This window comes from Manis pentadactyla, chromosome 4 (assembly GCF_030020395.1).
Source record: "Manis pentadactyla isolate mManPen7 chromosome 4, mManPen7.hap1, whole genome shotgun sequence".
Lineage (NCBI taxonomy): Eukaryota > Metazoa > Chordata > Mammalia > Pholidota > Manidae > Manis > Manis pentadactyla.
Window position 1 is genome coordinate 56,961,568 of NC_080022.1, and position 21,252 is coordinate 56,982,819.

Here is a 21,252-nt window from a genome sequence, read left to right on the forward strand (position 1 = left end):
GAAACTCATTAACCATTTTAAAATTAGTAAGTGGTTGTGGCTACTTACCCTAGACCTCTTCTCCAAAATTGTATAACAATTAATCTGAACTCTCCCCAAGGTAGAAGAAAGGAGCTTACTTTCCCAGTCTGCCTTGCAGCTAGGATTCAGGCATGTGACCTGGGCTCCACCAATCAGAGGCAGGGGCAGAGGTCCTAGTGGTGGCTTCCAGTGCCCAGCATTAGCCATGTCTGCCCATCCCCAGCAGTCAGATTATTCCCACTGGAGCAACTATACAGTGGAGCTTGGAACATTATCACTAGCCTGGGAGTCTCCAAATCCCATCCTTTAGCCATCCCAGGAATTTTGTTAGCTACCTAATATTTAAAATACTTGTGTGCTGCATTGATTAACTAGAGTGGGTTTCTTTGTTTGCAACTAAGAGCTCCGTCTCTATAAAATGAAGGTAATATAGGGTACTGTGGCATCACATAGAGTGAACATTTGATTTGGCATATGGAGGTCCCAGAAGGATTTTTGAAGAAGTATCTAAAGCTGGTATAGGAAAAATGTGTGAAGGGCAGGGAAAAGAGTGATCAGGCACAGCTTGCTGAACAATTTACAGAAGTCTAGAAGTGAGCATGATTTGGGAAATGGCAAAATATGAAGCTGGACTGGAAATAATCATAAGCCAGATATTTCTGAGCCTGTAAATAAATCAAGGCCCATATCACAAGAACAGAGGTAGTCACTGGAATATTTTATCCCAAAGTGACACAATCTGATTTGTATTTTATTGAGACTGTACTGATTAAGATGCATTGATTACATCATGGATAATATGTTGGAATGGGAATTTGGGCAAGGTAAATTAGAGAGAGACTAAACAAGTGAAGGTAGGGGAATGTGTTGGGGATGGATATGAATGGTCAGACTGAAAAGATATCTCAGAGAATGACTGATCAAACTTCATGATTGGTGAATGCATGGAGGAAATAGAAGGTGGGGAAGTGACTGCTAGGTTTCTGGCTTGAAGTATGGTACAATTCATTGAGACAGCACATACTGTATGAGTGTATGTGTGTGATGTTTCAGTGACGCAGAAAGAATGAATTCTGATTTTGATGTATTTATTAAAAATGAGATCAGAGTTATAATAGTTTGAAAGCTTCATAGAGAAGTGGAATGAGTTGGGATGTGAAGGGTGGGTGGGGTGTGGACACAGTAAAGATGGAGAGGATACTCCTCTTGAAGAAAGCAGAGTGAGAGAAGGTAGAGCAAGGCAGTATGGAGGCACATGTTTGAAGACTTTCTATCACCTGTACCACTTCTGATGCATTTCATTTTCGTAGGTGGGTCTCTTCTTCTTGAATAGAGTTATGGGCAATGCTGAGATACCAGTCCACTGCCAGTCCAGAGAAATTCCAGGAACTCAAGGACATATACCTTCCTTCACTTTCATGTCCCATTATAAGGGGCCAAAGGAGAAGGCTTTATGGCAGCCATGTGTCAGAAAACCTACAATAGTTGAGTGATGAAGCATTAACAAACTGCATTTTATATTGAAGAGCACTTCCTGGGAGATGAAAGCCCATCTTTTTGGTGCCCTTGACCACACCAGGTGATCCCATGCTGCCCTCAGTATTCTGGGGCTGTAGCCATGTTGTTTAAAAATAGAAACTGAATTTAGTTATTTTGCATTTTGTTTTGCATCTTAGGAAGCCTTTATTTTTCAACCTACTTCAACTCTAGAAGTCAGATGCTTGAGGGCTATTTGTATTAAAAATATAAATTATGTTCCATTCCTGGAAGACTTATAGACTCAAATCATGTGAATCATCAATTTAGTATACTTGATTAAAATCAGGATGAAAACTAATTACTGTGCACCGAACCTCACAGAACCCCGAGTTCTTTACGTATAAAAACAGATAAAACACAAAAGTATTTTTTAGTCATATGTACTCCATACAAACATTAATACCTACCAATGTTTATTCTCAGGGAACTTGATTTCATGTCTGATCTTCCCGCTATACCTCCTACTTCAGGGGGAACCTATTTCCCCTGACTGTCCTGTTGGTATGAAGTCAGAGATACTTTCCAAAGCATCATTTTGACTTCTTGGCTCCAAAAGCCCCAAATGTAGATAATTTTTTCAGGTCTAACTGTATCTTTCTGTCCTTTCAGTGTTACACATGTAATGTATTGTTACTTCTTTTTCATCCTCTTCTCTTATTCTCCACTTAATTTTTGTTAGATGGTGAAATCAGATCTTCATGTTCAATTTCTGTGTCTTTCAAAGAAACTGTTTCATTTTGATACATTTTGGTACATTTACTAAAATAATATTTCATGAATTGAAACAGTAAAACACCTTTCTTCAAGCAGAGATTTAATAGGAACTGAATCCACATTCTTTGAAGAAACCATTTTTGAGGGTATAATACAAGCTACTTTTCACCCTGGTATTTGGCAGACTGTGCAGGGCTTAGAAGAGGTCATGGTGAAGAGTTTGGATTGTATTTTGAGAGCAATGAAAACTTATTAGAGTGTTTTAAACAGGGAAATGAATGAGGTGATTTGATTTATAGTTTGGAAAAAAATCATTCTCCCTGATATTTGCAGAATGGATTATAAGTGTCTGGAGTGGAAGCAGATAAAACAATAGTTCATTGAGGTGATGACATTTTGTAGACTAGAGTGGAGTAATACAGATGGAAAAAAGTGGATGGGCTTGAGACCTGTTTTGTAGTAGAAGTACAAGATTTTATCAGTATATAATTGATATGTGTGGAATGTAAGAAAATGGTGTAATGGGACATATCATATATCTAATGCTAATATGTGGCAGAAAAACTAAACACCAAACCTCAGTGTCCTTGGCTTATATTGGCTGGACTTGCTCACATAACTGAACTTTGCCTGGCTGTTGGCTGACCTGGGTTTCAGCTGGGATGAGCAGGGCAACCTGGCTTTACTATACATGTCTCCTGCCTAGGAGGGTGACCTGGGCATAGCCTTCTAGCAATGGAAGAGATGATAGAGAGCAAGTAGAAACATGAAAGGCCAAGTAAGGACTAGGCTCAGAACTGATAAACTGCCAATTCCTCTAGCTTCAATTGGCAAAAACAAGTCATACTTCAAGGGCTGTGAAAATAGTGTCTGCCTTTTTAGTCTTTAGTGAGAACTACAGTGTTACACAGCAAAGTCATGGACACAGAGAATGAAGAATTGCGTCCAATTTTGCAGCTTGGTATATAGGAAAACTAAATAGGATTTTTAAGGTTTTGCTTGAACAACTGAATGAATGTCATACTATTTTTTAAGACTAGAGGAGGAAGTATTGAGTGGAAATGGGTATATCAAGTGTACCTAATTATATTTGAGATGCTGTAAGATGTTCATCTTCTCCATGAGGCTTATTTGTTCACCCTTTTTTCTCCTGTGACGACCCTGGTCCTCCTTACCCTGAAGGAACATGCTCAGTGGGATTCAAACCAAAGCAGTCTGATTAAAGACTGATTAGAGTCTGTGATCTTGTATTACTTCCACCCACATATGTAAGTTTTGGTAAATATTATTTTCTTGATTTCATTACATGTTCAATGATATTTTAGTGCTCCTTGTAGACAGATGCTCCTGGAAGCTTCCCATTTAACTTGCTCCTAATCTGTAACCTGTCTTCTGATTACTTGTTCCCTAAACATACCATTAGAGTCATTCTTCTAAAAGGAGAATCAGACCTTCTATACTTAGAAACTTTCAAGAGGTCGGCACTGTTTACTTGATAAAGCCCCAGCACTTTAGCGCAGCTCTAAGATCCTCCACACCTGCCTGTTTCTCAGTGTCGTGATAGGCCACTGTCCTCTCTCATTTGTGCTCCATCAGGCTCAGCTGTCCATGGCTTCTCACCAATCGTGTACCACTTCACGCTTTCCTTTCTTCACACAGTCTAGCTCCTTTCTTACATCTCCTTTCCTTCCCTTGTCCAATTGACAAACGCCCAGTTTCCAGCACAGCCCTGATACACCATCACCCTCCTGTGATGCTTCAGACAGGATGCTTCTTTGTACTTTTTTGGAAACATATATATCTATTTTTGTATATATCACATTATGTTGTTTCACTTGTTAGTACATCTGTCTTCCACTTTAGATTCTGAGCTTCTTGCTTATTGTAAAGAGAGAGAATTAAATCACTTTAGCACAATGACATTTGGCTAAAAAGCTAGCAGGAACCCCCCCCTCCAGCTGCTCCCCCAGGGTGATCGCCATGCTCTGCACTCACTTTTGCTGCACTTCCATAAATCACATGTGAGGCAACTTATCCTGCCCCTCCCATCTCCCCACCATTGCCAGACCTTAGTCGACCCTGGTGTCATTCAAAAATATCATGGGGAAGGAGGGATATATATATCTTTCTGGTCATGCACACTCTGTTTCTCTTGTCCAGTGGATATCGCAGTGCCCTGCTGCTGGTGGGTCCTGCCCCTCCTTCAGGGAATCCCCCTTGCTTTGAGCATGCCTATGTGCATAGTAATTACATTATTTGTGGTTTAGGTGTGATGTATTTTGAAATCTAATATCTGAAAAAGGTAGAGTCAGGAAGCAGCCTGCTATAATACTTATGCATCATTATGCTCAGGTCATCAGTATAAGAACTCAGTAAAACTTGTTTGTTCAATCTAGTTAGTGGAGGCCACAAGAAGAACTGCCTTAAGGAACTGAGCATAAGAATAATTTTTAAATTCTGTTTATAATGATTGCTTAAGGTTTGGGTTTTTTTTCCCCTAAATAATTTGAAATATTTACTTAAAATCTTGATTATAGTGTTATTTTAGTTGATCAGCTCTTGACACACACACACACACACACACACACACACAGCACAAAAGAGGATTCTGGGCCACCCCTGCTGGATTATCAGCTATTGAAGGCCTCAGTACTTCTGAGTTCTCAGGTTCTGCCAGTTACACAGGCAAAGAGGAATGGGCAGCTGAAATCTTTTAGAACAGACATTTTCCTCCTGTCTCTGGGCCAGAGTACTGGTTTATTAGACAAAAGAATCTCAAATGTGGATTATGATTGACTTATCCTCTTAACTTTAGGCACATAAGCATCAGAATTCTAATAACATTAGGAATCTTGGTTCTGCTGATCCATTTATGGAATTATTAGATTGCTTATGGGTCATTCTTGGACAATGGGGGAATAGGTTTCTTAACAGGACCAAGTTGTTAATAATAATTGACTAAATGTCTACATTCAGAATGTCCTTTACTTATCAGAGTGTATTATATATGTTTATGTTTGTTTCCCATTTAGAGGATTTCTTGAGGACGTTGCCTCTGTATATCTGTCACTATGTTTTAAGCACAGCATTTAGTAAGTAGTTATTAAATATTTTACACTATTATAATTGGTATTATTTTTACAATTTGAATTTCTGCTTGTTGGATGCTTGTTGGATATGTTTGAACTTGTATCCTGCAATCTTTATAAACTCATTTATTAATTCTAATAGATTTTTCTAATGAATTCCCTCATATTTTATACATAGATCATGTTGCTATGAATAAAGACAGTTTTACTTCTTCTTTTCCAGTCTGGATTCCTTTTATTCCTTTTACTTTCTTGTCTTATTGCACTAGCGAGAACCTCCAGGACAATATTGAATAGAAGGTGTAATCAGAAGAGTTCGTCAGTGAAGCCATTTGAAGCCAGTTGAAGCTTTCCCTTTTCAAAGAAATTTAACTACATATTTTATTTCTTTAATAAATATATGACTTTAGGTTATCTATTTCATTTGATAATTTTTAGTTTGTGTCTTTCAAAGAATTTATCCATTTCATCTAAGATAGTGAATATACTTACTAGCATAAAGTTGTTCATAATTCCATATTATTTTTTTACTATATGTAGGATCTTTAGTTCATGTTGCACCTCTCACTCTTAGTATTGGTAATTGTACCTTTCTTTTTCTTTTTCTTTTTTACTCATAAGTGTGGCTAGAGGTTTATCAATGTTAATGATCTTCTCAAAGAATCATCTTTTTGTTTTCACCCTATTTGTGCCTTTGTGTTTAAATCATATTTCTTATTGGCCAAATATACTTTGGTCTTGTTTTTTTTATCTAATATGACCATACTTACTTTTAAGTGGGATACATAGACCATTTACATTTAATGTGTCTATTGATGTAGTTACATTGAGTTTATCACTTCGTTGTTTCCCGTATTTTGTTCTCTTTTCTCTCTTTCTCAGCCTTCTTTTGGATTAATCAAGTCTCTTTCTCTCTCTTTTTTTTGATTAATCCCATCTATTGTATTTTTCATACCAGACATTGTAGTTTTCAACTCTATTTGTTTTTTTTTAATATCTCCCATATCTCTATTTATCTTTCTGAATGTTTTAATGTAACTATCTGCCATCATGATGATGTCAATCTGGGTCAGTGTCAGTTGATCAATTTTTGTCTTCACTATGGGTTATATTATTCTGTGTCTTTGTATGCCTGGTAGTTTTTGATTGGATGTTGGAAATTTTAAATTTTACCTCATTGCTTCTAGATGTATTTGTATTCCTTTAAATATTCTTGAGCTTTATTCTGGGACTCACTGTTTTTGGAAACAGTTTGGTCCTTTTTGGCTTTGTTTTTAAGATTTGTTAAGTAGAATTGAAGCAATGCTCAGAGTAAGGCCAATTTTCCCTAATAGTGTACTATGCAGTATCATTGTTCAATACTGAGTGAGGCAAGACTTTTCTGTGTATTCTACCAAATTGTCCATGAATCATGAGGTTTTCTAGTCTAGATGGTGTCTAGTCTTTTCTTGGTATTCTCAGTGCTGTGTGGGTGACTAGCAATGTTACCTCTGATCCTTTCAGGTGATTCCCTTGGCCTGGTGTAATATCCTTACACAGAAGCACTGGTAGGTATTTCAGCTGACTACTCAAGGGCCCACTCTGCAGAGCTGCAGAATTCTCTGTAGGTTCCCTTCTCTATAGTACTCCTTCCTATAAACTCAAGTTACTTCATTCTCCCTGGATTCTCAGCTCCATCTTCTCAACTAAGGGAGCCTTTCAGGCTCTAGGTGGGTCCATTGGCTGTGTATCAAGCCTAGAAGCCTCTCATGGCATTCAGCTGGTTTAGTGGCCATTGCTATGTATTGGATGTGTTTAGTGCTCATTGTTATTTATTGGATCTTGTCCAGTATCTTGAATGCTGTTGTATCCTTTTTTTTATTATTTCAGGCAGGAGGGTAAATCTGGTCTTAATGCTTAATTTTGGTTGGGAGCTGAAGTTCACCAAATGATAAATATTTGTTTTTTGAAATAAATTTCAGAGAACTGCCTGAACTTCATGTAGAAGAGCTTGGAGAGCTTGTGTTATTCACATTTGGAAGTGGGTAGATGAGATTATAGTCTCATGACTGAAGGCATGAGGTGTGATATGGTGGTTTGGAAGTTGGATTATAGTTGGAGGCAAGAAACTTAAGTCTACTGTTAAGACTTATAAGATATAGTATTATATACTATGTATATGGCAATGAATAAAAGAGAGCCTTTTTCTTCATTAAACTTCATTTTAGTTTGCATGAGGACAAAATTTTTGAGTGTCTAGTATATTATTTTTTGAATTTATTAGTTGAGCTTTATTTAATTAAGACAGACAATAGAACTCTCCAAAATGCATAACATAGATGTGTGACTTCACAACTTTATACTTTCCCAGTTATAGCATTTGTTACATTTTATTATAGTTGGCAATTTATTCATCTTTTTCTCTAACCAATCTGTGAGCTTCTCTACATCAAGACTAGGAATGTCTTATTTAGTCTTTTCTACCCATTGTCTAGCAAAGTGCAGAACACATAGAAGTTTTAGTGAATGAATAAATGAATGGTGTAAATTTTCTGCACTAGGATTGTCAGTCAATGGAGTTATTTTGTATAAATGGGTCTTTTGTTAACTTTTAGATCACTGCCTTGACACCTATTAGTCAAAATGGCCAATACATTTATTCTTAAGCCCAACTGAAGTTGATGTATAATAATAACTGATTAAGAGCTCAGTATATGTATTCTGAGGTTTTAATAATAATCTTCTATGACAAATTCAAGTGTTTTTTGCCTTATAATTTGGAGCAGTAATACTTCCTAATTTTAAACAAGTGAAGAGGTAATAATGGGTCCACTTGAGCATTGCTCAGAACTTATTTCACAATATGGTAAAAACAGCTTTGTGATCTTCTAGTGTAAAGCAAAAAAAAGGGTGGCAGCTCATTGTGGACCATGTATGACAACAGGTTCCTTGCATGTGTCTCTAGGATCTAGAATAATGTGCAGAAATGGGTTATTAAATAGATGAATGTACAATATCTAATCCTTTGCAAGGCTAATTCTCTATCAGTAAAATGACTCTGGGAATATAGCTGAAAAAAAGGAAGAGATAAACCCATTTTCCAAGACAATATCTGTATCTGATGAGGATACTATTATTATGGTTTATGAAGAGAGTTTTCATATCCCAAAGGGTTTCTTCTGAAGCTGCTTGTTTAGGAAAACAAATATTTTATAACCAAATGATCTTTGACCACTGTAGAAAATGGGCAAACAGATAATTTTTTTAGAATATCTGTGGAATACAGTGCTTAAGCTCAGGCCAAGCTCTTCAAGCCATGATTCAATACTCTGAATTCCAATCAAGCTTATATAATTAGATGTCAGACTGAAAACCTCTGCCAGAGTTAAGCTGCTTCTCAGAAGATCTTCTGTGTAATCAGCATAATAGTACAAGGGCATACAGGAAAGAGGAGAAAAGAAAACATAAAATTGTGTATAAGTTATAGGGCTTTAATGATATTTTATAATTAAACATTTGGCTTAACATTTGATAAGACATCAAATGTAATTATGAAAAGGTGAAATATTAGAAAAGAATCCATTAAAGGTGCCTGAATCAGACCTGTTGAATTACTTATTTCCAGAGGCTGCTTATCTTGCATATGAAAGATGGTCTTTTTGGTTAAAGTGTTTCAAAGTTAAGATCATTGAGCAACATCAGTGGCTCTGAGGAAAGGCTTAATATTCTAGAATTACCTCGCTGATGCTTCCTCTAGAATCCTCTAACTAATAAAAGTTCATTTTGCAATGTCAAATTAAAAGTCCCTTTGGTTCTTGATATGCCCAGTGTCTGGCATCACTGTCACTTGATACATACTGCTGGAATTAAAACAGGTTCCAGAGAGACAGTGAAGAAAACTTACACAGAGGAATTCTATTACAGATGATTAAAAAATTTCCTTTGAAATATCATTGGCTGAGACTCTACAAATATCTCTTTAACAATGATGGGACAACTTCATTTTCCCAAGTGTTTTAGCCTCTGAATCTTGTGGAAAAGGAATGCCTTTTGGTAATGACTGGAGGCTCTGGAAAAATGTTCATGCCCACAGGGGATCTGGAGATTGTTCATTTCTGGCTTAATTCTCAACAATATCACGTGGCTTATCCTCTGAGACCCTTTTTTTCCTAGTGGAAATATTTGGTAAATTATTTTACCTTCTGTGACTTTGTTTCCTCATTGTAATATACCACTAATAATTAAACCTACTTCAAAGAATTCTTGTGAGAATAAAATGAATTATTAATGGAAAATGCTCAGAATAATGTCTGGCAACCAGTGCACAGCAAACGTATGCTAGTACTATTATTGTCACTTCAGGAGGAGAGTAGTTGTGATACTGGAGGTAAGAAAAGAACCACTGGATTATGTGGAAGATTGATGGCAATAGTGGCCCCAATTTATATTCTCCCTTTTTCCATGCCCTCCGCAATGTGTCTTTGCAACTCCTCCTATAAAGTGATAGAGTCTGTTTTCCCTCCTTATATCTGGGCTGGCCTGTGACTTCCTTTGACCAACAGAATGCAGTAGAAGGGATGGTGTGTGTGCCAGCTCTAGGTCTAATCCTCTAGAGGCAGTGCACAATTCCACTCTGTGTCTTGGTACTTTGGCTCTGCCATGAGAAAAAGCTCAGGCTAGTTTGCTAGAAGGTTAGAGATGACATGGGATGGAGATAAACCATCTCAGGTGAGGCTACTCTAGATCATTTAAGACCAGAAAAACTGTCCTTCTCAGCCCAACTGAAACTGCTGAACCACAGAATTGTGACCTAAATAGATGGTTATTGTTTTAAGCTTTAAAATTTTGAGGGGTAGTTGTCTAACGCAAAAATTGCTACCTGATACAAACTGTAACTAAAGATATGGGACAGAGATCAAGTAGTAAATATTTGCTTATTTGCTATGCTGAGCCAGCTACTAGCAGTTGGCTAATACTACAGAACATATTATCATAGAATTTTAAAGTTGGTATGGATTTTAGACATTTCTTGGTAGAAACTTCTTTCTTCCTTTTTATAGATGAAGAAACTGAAACCCAAAGGGGTTAAGTGATTTGTAAAGGGTAATATAGTACTTAAACATCTAGATTTACAAAATGGTAGCAGAATGATAAAAATCCAGAACTAGGGCAAATGCATACCTATTTTGGAAGTGTGGTAAGAGAGTGCTCAGAAACTTATCTTATGAGGGAGAAGACAATGCCACCACAGAGACCATAGGAGAGAGGCTCTGCATGACTGGGGTGTTTTACATCATTACCAGTAGACTTGTGTCTCTCAAATCGTTCCACCTGAATAGCCTCAATGTTGGATGAGAATGGTTTGTGGGCATTGCCAGAGGTTGTCGGCCTGGAGGACCAAATTTCCTTGAAGTTTGTCAATTATTCATGCAGCCTATCATATAGTATAGACTGTTTATATAAAAATATATTTTTCTCCCTCAAAATTTCATGACTAATTGATTTTGCAAAAAGATGAGACCTATTTGCATTGTGTCTTTAATTATGCCCTGGCATATGACCTTAAGTCCTGCTGGAAAAGCAAATTAGATCAATGTGGTCCAGAAAAAGACAATCTATATCCTGCTGATATAGTAGTTAAAGGGTTCACAAGACCTCAGGTTCTCTCTTTGGGGTACCTCATTATGAGTCTTTTCTAGTTCCCTCACTCCATAAATAATTATTGAGCACCATCTATGTTCGAGACACTGTTCTAGATCTTGGGGCTTAAAAACAAAACAAAACAAAACAGACATACCTATTCCACATGTGACTTAAAACCAGAGAAATATTTGTTTTCTTCCCAGCTATATGTCTAGTAACTCCCTGCCTCAAATACATACTTCAGCAATCCTGACCTGCTTCTATTTCCTCTCCCTCACAGACTACATCTATTTCTCTACTTTGTGATGTGTCCTTTCTACAAGGCCCTACTCTCTCATACCCCTTCCTACCTCCCTGCACCCTTCACCTGCCAAAATGCTCAGCTAGGATATCACCTTATCTGAGAAGGGTGCCTTTCCCATTTACTCCTGAAAGACTATGTCTGCCTATACCATCAACTTTATCACACTCTGTTATAAATGATCTGTTTGTGTTGGCTGTCTTGCTCCATTAGTTACAAGCTCCCTGAGAATAGGGGGTGTGCCATTCATTTTTATAGCCTAATCACTTAGCATAGTGTCTGGCACACACTAAGATCTTAAAAAATGTCGAATGAGTACGTATCACTGAGATTCTGTGCCTATTAGTAATTTTAAGAAGAATGCAGGACAAGTCGAAGGAGTTTTTACCTTGAATTGTTAAGAAAGTTTGGTAAAGAGATTACTTTGCTGAGCCTGGAGAAGGAACAGCACACAGGGGAATGATGAGATGAGATATACATGACTCACAGGCAGTGATGATAAAAGCCAGAGGCATGGAAGATGCAAGGTTGCTCTGCTTGGTTGGGGTGTTTTTGATGTGTGCCTGCTTTGATCCCTGCTGTGTAGCTATGGCCTAGGATGTTCTGGAATGGAGAAGAACTACTTACTGTTTCCTGTTTCCAAGATCCAGGAATATTAGAGAAGAACCTTTGGGGAGGGGGTTGGTTTTTCTGGTGGCAAAAGAAGATCATTTCCCAAAGGTAAATAGTCTCTCCAACATGGCTAAGAACTGAAGAAGCAGAAAATAGGATGCACAAAAAGGACACTGCAGTGTGCAGGAGAGAAAAGCAGAATGCAGCACAAAAGCAGAGATAAAAGAGAAAAATTCAGAAGGGCAGCAGAACATGAGTGAGGCCAGCAAAGATGCTCAGGTAATGACAGCAGTAGAACACTGAGACGTATGTGGGGGGATTATTGTCAGCCTCTTTAGACAACAAACGGGAACATAGTTAGTGAGATTTCAAGTGCCCTCTTATTAAGGGACAGGACCATATAGTTGACAGATTATGACCAGTGCAAGAGATACCCAGAAACATACTGCTACCCCTCCCTGTATAGGAGGCCAAGTGGGACTCTCATTTGTGTAGCTTATTTTTAGAAGCATAAATTCTGTCATGAATTATTTCTTAAGTTAATCATCCTTATTATCAGAGATGTGGATTCAGTTATTCTCAAAGACTACCTTTTGAAATTGAGCTTCTATTTTAGAAATGTGCTAAATTTGTACAAGAGTCAGATTCCACTGACCAACTCAGAATAACCTAGGGTAAATATGCTGCCACTTGGATCTTGCCAGCGTGGGAATGAGAGGGGAATATTATGAACTCTTAAAAGGGAGCATGTGAAACAAACTTTGGAAAGTGTTTAGAAGGAAAATCAAGCATGATGATGCCACACTTATTAAATAATTTAAGGGGAAAACAGCTGGGGCTGTACCTAAGCAAGTATCTGATGGGACTTGGATTAAAAAAGGGAGCACTTTCCAGAATATGCTCTTTTTTAGGGTTAATTATCCTAGCTCCCATATCCTGGTACCTGATGGACTATATAAGTGGGTATCAAAGTCACTATAGATCTCCTTCAAAGGCTTTCTCAGGTTTCAGTACAACAGAAAGCAGAGACCTGTGTGTTTTATTCACCACTAGAAGAGTTTCTGCACATTGTGGACACTCAAAATAGTATCAGAAATAATTGATAGAAAGAACACAAGTGGAGAGAAGCTCAGGCACCAATCTGTAAAATTTGTGCTTGTGAATGGGGTTAACCACTGGGATGAAACTCATCATTTCCAAAGATCCATGAGCCTCTGAGGCATGGGTTTCTGCAATTTAGTCCTAGTAGGAAATAATATTAATATTTTTATTGAGTGTCCATTGGGTTCCAGATAATAAGCTAGACATTTTAGATAATGTTTTTAAATCTTCAGAATAATTCCCTGAAAAACAAAGTATTATCTCTGTTTTACAGCTGGGGAAATAGGTTGTGAAAAACTAAATAACTTTCCCAAAGTTCTGTAGCTACTAAAGGGTACAGCAGTAACCCAAACCCAGATCTGACTGCCAAATCAATGCTTTTTACTCATACTGAAGTATCCCCAGCAATGCATGTATTTCTCAAACTTTTATTCCTTAGAATAAAATTAGTGCCTGTTCATGATAATAAATTTGGGAAATACAGAAATGTATAGGGGAAAAATCAGTCATGATACCTCCACTGTTTTATAAACATATTTTGATATAATTGATTCTCATTATTTGCAGTAATGTTCTATAAAGTTGCCATCAACACTGAATTAATAAATATTGAACCCTTGATCCTAGGGTAGTAACAGTTTCAGTTTCCTGTGAGCTTCTGGTCACATTTTCATCAACCCATCAATCTATAACCTTGTTTTATGAGTATCTGTTTAAAGACATATTACTTAATATAAATAGTTGGTTCATTAGCATTTAACTCACTGCCAACAGCACTATAACTCATGCCTGAATGAAGCATATCTAACACCTCATTTTCTCTGTAAGGCACATCATAGCCTTGCCAGGCTTAGGAACAACAGACAGCTCTTCATGTCTATGCTTGGGGTTTGTTTTATACAGTGACAGCGCAGACAAAAAGCACAAAAATGCAAAATTATGGCACCACATAGACTGCAAAAAGGCACTTGTTTACAGTATGAGAGCTAAAAAGGCAGAGCACACCTTGTTCAACCTCAGCTGGAAGCATGCATGTTGGGTGATTCAAATATTAAGACTCTTTGGACATGTTCATGGATGCCAGTGAAAGTGCTGCGGGTATTGATTTGAGGGTCATGGATAAATGTTAGTGAGTAGATGAGTTTGCATATGTGGAATTATGAGTAATGATCAACTGTGTTTCTTTCTGAAGATCAAAGAACAGATTGGTTTTGTGAAAATCAGACATTGTAGGAGAGGGCTTTTCAGAAACATTTGCTCTAGAAAGTCTTATGTAGAGACTTTGGTGCCCCAGGCCTGAAACAGAACCATCCAGCCAGTTGTTTATTTCATTTAGCATCACTTGAGTACTTTCTAACTATGTGCTAGGCAACTTGACAGATATTGGAGATAATAAAAATGAACAAGACAGTTCCTAACCTCCAGAAGCTCATAGTTTAATGGAAGGAGACAGACATATGAATCATTTGAACAAAATGTTAAACTCAGTACTGGACACAGGCCACAGGGTCTTTTGAGAGCTCATCTAGGAGGAGAACCAGTTGGTAGAGGAAGGGATGCCTCACCTAAGTACGAAGGAGATAGTTTGATTCAGTCAGGTTAAGGGTGGGAAGGAGCGGTGACTGTCACTGTGAATAATAGGCAACAACAGTAAATGTTAACAAAGGCTAACTAATTTGTTTCAGAAGTCTTTGGAAATAAAAAGCAAAATGATTGATTAGAAATTATTCTAGCCTCTAAATCATAGGTAGCACAGATTTTTTTTATTTTGGTATCATTAACATACAATTACATGAGCAACATTGTGGTTACTCGATTCCCCCCATTAGTCCCCACCACATACCCCTCACTGTCCACCAGCACAGTAAGATGCTATAGAGTCACTACTTGTCTTCTCTGTGCTAGGTAGGTAGCACAGATTTCACCATATTGCTTCAAGTGCCATCTACACTCTATGAATAATCATAGTCTAATTCATGCCTACAACATGTCTTAAATGTTTTGTTACATAGAGGATTTGTCTTGGTGTAGTATTTATCAAGGTAACTGTACTTATGTCAGCTTTCCACAGATGATAAAATCTCCCAAGGCAAGGATTTTTCTGAATTCTTTGTATAAAAATGTGCAAGTAGACACCATTGTCTACTACAATACAGGTTCCCTAGAGAGTATATATTATGATTTTAGAGAAAGTTTATTCCACATTTGAATTGCTCAGTTAAGCCTTCCCTTTCTTCCCTGTTTCATTTAGAAGATAAGATTTGGGGAGAGGGAATTGCCATTTTTTTTTTAATATAAGGATAATCTCATATATTTTCCTCTTCCAGATGTTTACATTTATTTTTATTTGAAAAAAGTAATATTATATAGAACAGAAATTAGAACAGTTCCAAGGATATGTACATTAAGAACATAAGCCTTTATATCCCCCCCAGTTCAGCAATGTTTATCAATTTTGTATGTACCAATATCTATCTATCTATCTATCTATCTATCTATCTATCTATCTATCTATCTATCTATCTATCTATCATCTATCTATCATCCATCTATCTCATCTATCATCATCTCTCTCTCTCTATCATCTGTCTATCATCATCATCTACCTATCTTTTATTAAGGTATCATTGATTTACAATCTTATGAAGGATTCACATGAGCAACATTGTAGTTGCTACATTCACCCATATTATTAAGTCCCCCCAACCATTGCAGTCACTATTCATCAGTGTAGTAAGATGCCACAGAGTCACTACTTGTCTTCTCTGTGCTATACTGCCTTCCCTGTGCTCCCCCCAATTATATATGCTGATCATAATACCCCTTAATCCCATCCTCCCTCCCTCCACCTGTCCTCCCCATCCCCTTTCCCTTTGGTAACCACTAGTCCCTTCTTGGAGTTTGTGAGTCTGCTGCTGTTTTGTTCCTTCAGTTTTGCTTTGTTGTTATACTCACAAATGAGTGAAATCATTTGGTACTTGTCTTTCTCCACCTGGCTTACTTCACTGAGCATAATACTCTCTAGCTCCATCCATGTTGTTGCCAACATTGTGTATACGTACCACATCTTCTTTATTCTTTCATCTATTGATGGACACTTAGGTTGCTTCTATGTCTTTGCTATTGTAAATAGTGCTAAGATAAACATAGGGGTACATATGTCTTTTTGAATCTGGGATCTTGTTTTCTTCAGGTAAATTCCTAGGAGTGGAATTCCTGGGTCAAATGGTATTTCTATTTTTAGTTTTTTGAGGAATCTCCATATTGCTTTCCACAATGGTTGAACTAATTTACATTCCTACTAGCAGTGTGGGCGTGTTCCCCTTTCTATGCATCCTTCCCAGTATTTGTTGTTCCTAGTCTTTTGGATGCTGGCCATCCTAACTGGTGTGAGGTGATATCTCATTGTGGTTTTAATTTGCATTTCCCTGATGATTAGCAATGTGGAGCATCTTTTCATGTGCCTGTTGGCCATCTGAATCTCTTCTGTGGAGAAGCGTCTGTTAGATCCTCTGACCATTTTTTAATTGGGTTATTTGTTTTTTGGGTGTTGAGGTGTGTGAGTTCTTAATATATTTTGGATGTTAATCCCTTGTTGGATATGTCATTTACTAATATATTCTCCCATACTGTATGATGCCTTTTTTGTTCTGCTGATGGTGTCCTTTGCTATACAGAAATTTTTTAGCTTGATAATGTCCCATTTGTTCATTTTTGATTTTGTAACCATAAAACCTATATTTTAATTTTAAAAGACACCAAAATGAAAAGAAGACAGGATGGATAGTAAATATCCTAGATAGATAGTTCCTTCTAACTCCATTTTTCCCAAAAAGATAATGGTGTATCTTGTAACTCTTGAACTCATTGGGTACAAAGGCAATAAATAAATGGACTTGAGATTTGTTTGTTTTAATTTTAAGGGAATTAAATTATTAATTAGGGGCATATTGTATGCTAGTATTCTGTGTTAGGCACTTTCTGTGTTATCTGAGTTCTCAAAGATGTCATAAAGGAAGTTTTATCCCAATTTTATAAATAAAGAAACTGTATCTCAGAGAGGTTAAACAGAATTTTTAATATCACACAGCTAGTAAGTAATGGATCCATGAGTAGAACCCAGTCCTGCATGATTCCAATATCCATGTGCATTCCATATATATTGTAGATGCTATGCATTGTTTAATATTTTTATTATAAATATGGATATGACAGTTGATATTAGCTCAGTGGTTTAAAAATCCCTAACAGGAATCTGTACCTTTAAGTTCATGATTATATTTGTAATTAATATGACTTTGTATTTGTCATTATAAAGCTATATATACTCAGTAAGGTCAAATCCCTTTTCGGGAGGACCCCAGACACTAAAACGAGCTATATCAGAGGACGCCTGCAGATGGCACTGCTGACCACGAGCTGCCCAAACCTAGCTTACAGTTTTCTTAAAAAATAAACACTTAATAGTCACTTTAGGAATTACCTAACACTGATTCCAAAAGTTAACTTTCAACCAACATCTGGGTCATTTATAAATTGTGTAATTCCTTCCAACTTATACTTTGATGTTGAACTTTAATTTTCAATTTAATGACAAATGAGTGTATTGTTTACAAGCATTCCAGCCTAGCAACAGGTGAAATATAAATCTTAGTAAGGGGACACATGACTTTCAGTTAAGCTGGGGAGGAGAAAGAAATTTGGACTATTTCCTGGAACATAAGTGGCTGCCTAACAAATCAGGTCACCTATGAGCCAGGAGACAGAGACTTGCAGTCTTTTGAATTTCCAAATTATAAATCAGAAATCTAATGAAAACCTGCAAATACAAAAGTCTGAGATGTACATAATGAGCAAGAATGGCAGGTCTTTTATTACTGCCTTTTTAGCTCATCATTGTAGGGAAAATATAAGTTCCATGGCCAGGATCCTCACCTGACCCTAGTCTGCTTGCCCACTGTACACGTGCAATGCTTGTGTTGGCAATGGGCTATCACTGATTTGAGACAAAGAGCTCCACACAGTGTTCTGGGCTGCCAGGCTGTGGAGAGGCCCTGAGGCAGAGATGGGCTTGCTGTATGCAGACTGCCCTAGGATTCTAGTGCTCAACCTGTCATTCATGAAAATAGATTGGCATAAACCCTTTTACCCTCAATGTTCTGTTGTCATTTTTCAGTCTCACAGAATCCAGAGTGAACTTGCCTGAGGCTGAAACCTTCAGGTGAGGCAATTGTGAATTTTTAAGAAAAAATTATTGCTAATCTGTAATCCTAGACAATCATACGAGGTTTAGAGGAGAGCTACTTTCTCTTGAGTTGTTAAGAGAGAAAGTTCTGGAGACAGAACTCAAAGATTTTCATAGGGTTGCATGTGGCTGATAACAATATAGGTGATTTAAACTTTCATTTTCAAATCATCTATAATACCTAGATATTACTTTTTAATGAGGAAGCAATAAATACCAAGGTAAAGAATAACTGAAAATGTTCTCATAACTTTTCTCTCTCTTCCTATATTAACACATATATTTTTTTTGGTTGGTTGGTTGGTTTTACTGCTAGTGACTGAATATGAGGTGGTCTGTACCAATCCCCATTCGGTGCTGAGTCATTCATTCTCCTAGCTGCCAGGAATATTGGTTGCAGTCTTCTTTAGAAACTGCATTTGGCTGAAAGGAGTTGCCTCACCTAGAGTTACATCTCTCCAGAAACAACCCATATTCAGTGACTGGTTCATACAAAGGTACAAACTACCCTTTATACAAAGGTCCAGCCCCTTCCCTCAATTTGAGACAATTCTGAAAGGCCATCCCAGCTCCAGAGCCCCTCATGGGATCAGTTGAGGCCACTGTTGCAACTGCATTGCAGTTCCACTTTTTTCCCATCTCAACACCATCACTTTCTGGCAAGTGTTGCTCCCCAGTGTTCTTCACAGTAGTCTCCTACACACATATATTTGTCTTGATAGTATGGGGAACAAGACCTTAGACAGAACTAAGACTAGCACTAGGAAAATGACTAAGACAGAATTTGGAGCTGTATTAAACGATGGCTGGCTTGTAAAAAGACTATCCTTGGTTACTGGTTGAGTACTGATAGTCCCTGCCAAAACTTATTGGTTGTGAAATGGCATCAATCCCAGCCAAGGTAGCGAATCTAAAACAATATCTCTCAAATGTTTTCTAGATTAGTTTTTACAAGAAATCTACTGTTATTCTTTTTTGTTTCTCTGCATGAAATATTTTTCTCTGGATGATTCTGTGTTTTTTCTCTTTATCACTAGTTTCAGCAACTTGATTATATGTGCTTTGGTGTGGTTTTGTTTCTTCTGCTGTGGGTTCCTTGAACTCTGTGGATTTATGATCTTCATCACATTTTGAAAAAAATTCAGCTGTTATTTTTGACCAATTATTTTTATGTCCTCCCTTTTTATTTTCTCATTCCAGGATCCTCATGCATGCAAGTTACTCAGTGTCATATTGCCAGAGTTCACTGAGGCTCTGATTTTTTTTTTCTGTTTGTTTCCTTTGTATCTTTTGGGCAGTTCCAGTTTGTTTTCAAATTTACAGTTGTTTTCTTATGATGTGTCTAACTTGCTCTTTATTTCATTCCATGTGTCTTTCATCTCCACAATTTCTATTTGGATTTTTTTAGTATCTTCCATTTCTATCACTGCATTCCTCTATATCCTTCAATATATTTGTTATTATAGTGTAAACTGTGCTAATTCCATTATCTGTCATTTCTGGGTATTTTCCTATTGTTTGATACTTCCCCTGGGTATGAGTTATATATTTATTTTTGTAATTGACATAGATATATTAGTTTCAGGTGTAAAACATAATTCAATATTTGTATATATAGTTGACCCTTGAACAACACAAGGGTTAGGGGAACCTATCTGCATACAGTTGGAAATCTGCTTTTGACTTTTGACTCACCCAAACCCTACTTACAGCCTACCATTGCATGGAAGCCTTATCCAAAATGAAGTCAATTAACATATATTTTGTATATTATATACTGTATTCTTACAATAAAGATAGAGGAAAGAAAATGTTTACTCCAATTGTTGCAAATCTCCAAAAATTTTCCAGTACATTTGTTGAAAAACATCCATGTGTAAGTGGACATATGCAGCTTAAACCCATGTTGTTCAAGGGTCAACTATATTGTGAAATGATTTCCAAAATAAGTTGTGTCTGATAATTTTTTATTCGATGCTGGACATTCATGATTTTTACATTGATGGGTGCTGGATTTTCTATTTCTCTAAAGAAGTGAACTTTACTTTAGCACAGTTACTTGAAGATCAATTTGAACATTTTGAGGCTTGTTTTTATATTTTTCTTTTAAGGATGAATCTATAACACTTTGTATTCTAGGACTAATTTGGCCCCTCTACTAAATCACAAATTCTCTGAAGATGTTACCCAATGCCCATGTATTAGAAGCTCTATTCTGGCTGTTGAGAACATGAACTACAGTTCTGTGAGGTCCAGAGACTGCTTGGTTTACTGCTTTCCATTCTTTCATTGGCTTTCTTGATTAGTATTCAATTGATTTCCTTAACCCTGCCCACAGCCAATTATTACTCAAAAACTTCTAGACCACTCTGCAGACCTCTGGAGCTTTTTGTTTTGTAATTCTCTCAGTCATTGAACTCTAACCTCTGGCTCTTTAATGCAGCAAAACACTTGGTTTTATTTGGTTCTCCTTTCCTACACTGTGGCCTGGCAACTGCCTCCAGCCAGTAATCTGGGGCAATCATAAGGCTCTCCTACTTTGTTTTCCCTTCTCAGGATTCTTAGTCTGTTATTACATGTCGTCAAATGTTTAAAGACAGTTGTTTCACATATTTTCGTTTTCTAGTTGCTTATGGAATAAGTAAGTCATATATCAACTAATATATGTGAAGATAGGATTTGATACAAAAATTGGTTTTGTGATGAACAAAAGTCAACAGTACTTTTACTTGTCTTAATACATTCTGCATTTCCTCAGTACACATTGAGGTTTTCAGCTGAGTTAAAAGCAGCTAATGGGCGTATTTTCTCTACTTTTTGAAAAGTAAGATTCTTAGTTAATAAAAAAGCTAATTCTTAGTTAATAAGATTCTTAGCTGCTGCACTTTGTATATTAAGAACTGTTTAGTCCAATGAGTGGCCTAATTTCTATTCAATTTAAGCTTAATATTAAAAATAGAAATCCTTCATTTCTCTCATAGAAATGCTTCATTTCAGCAATACACCAC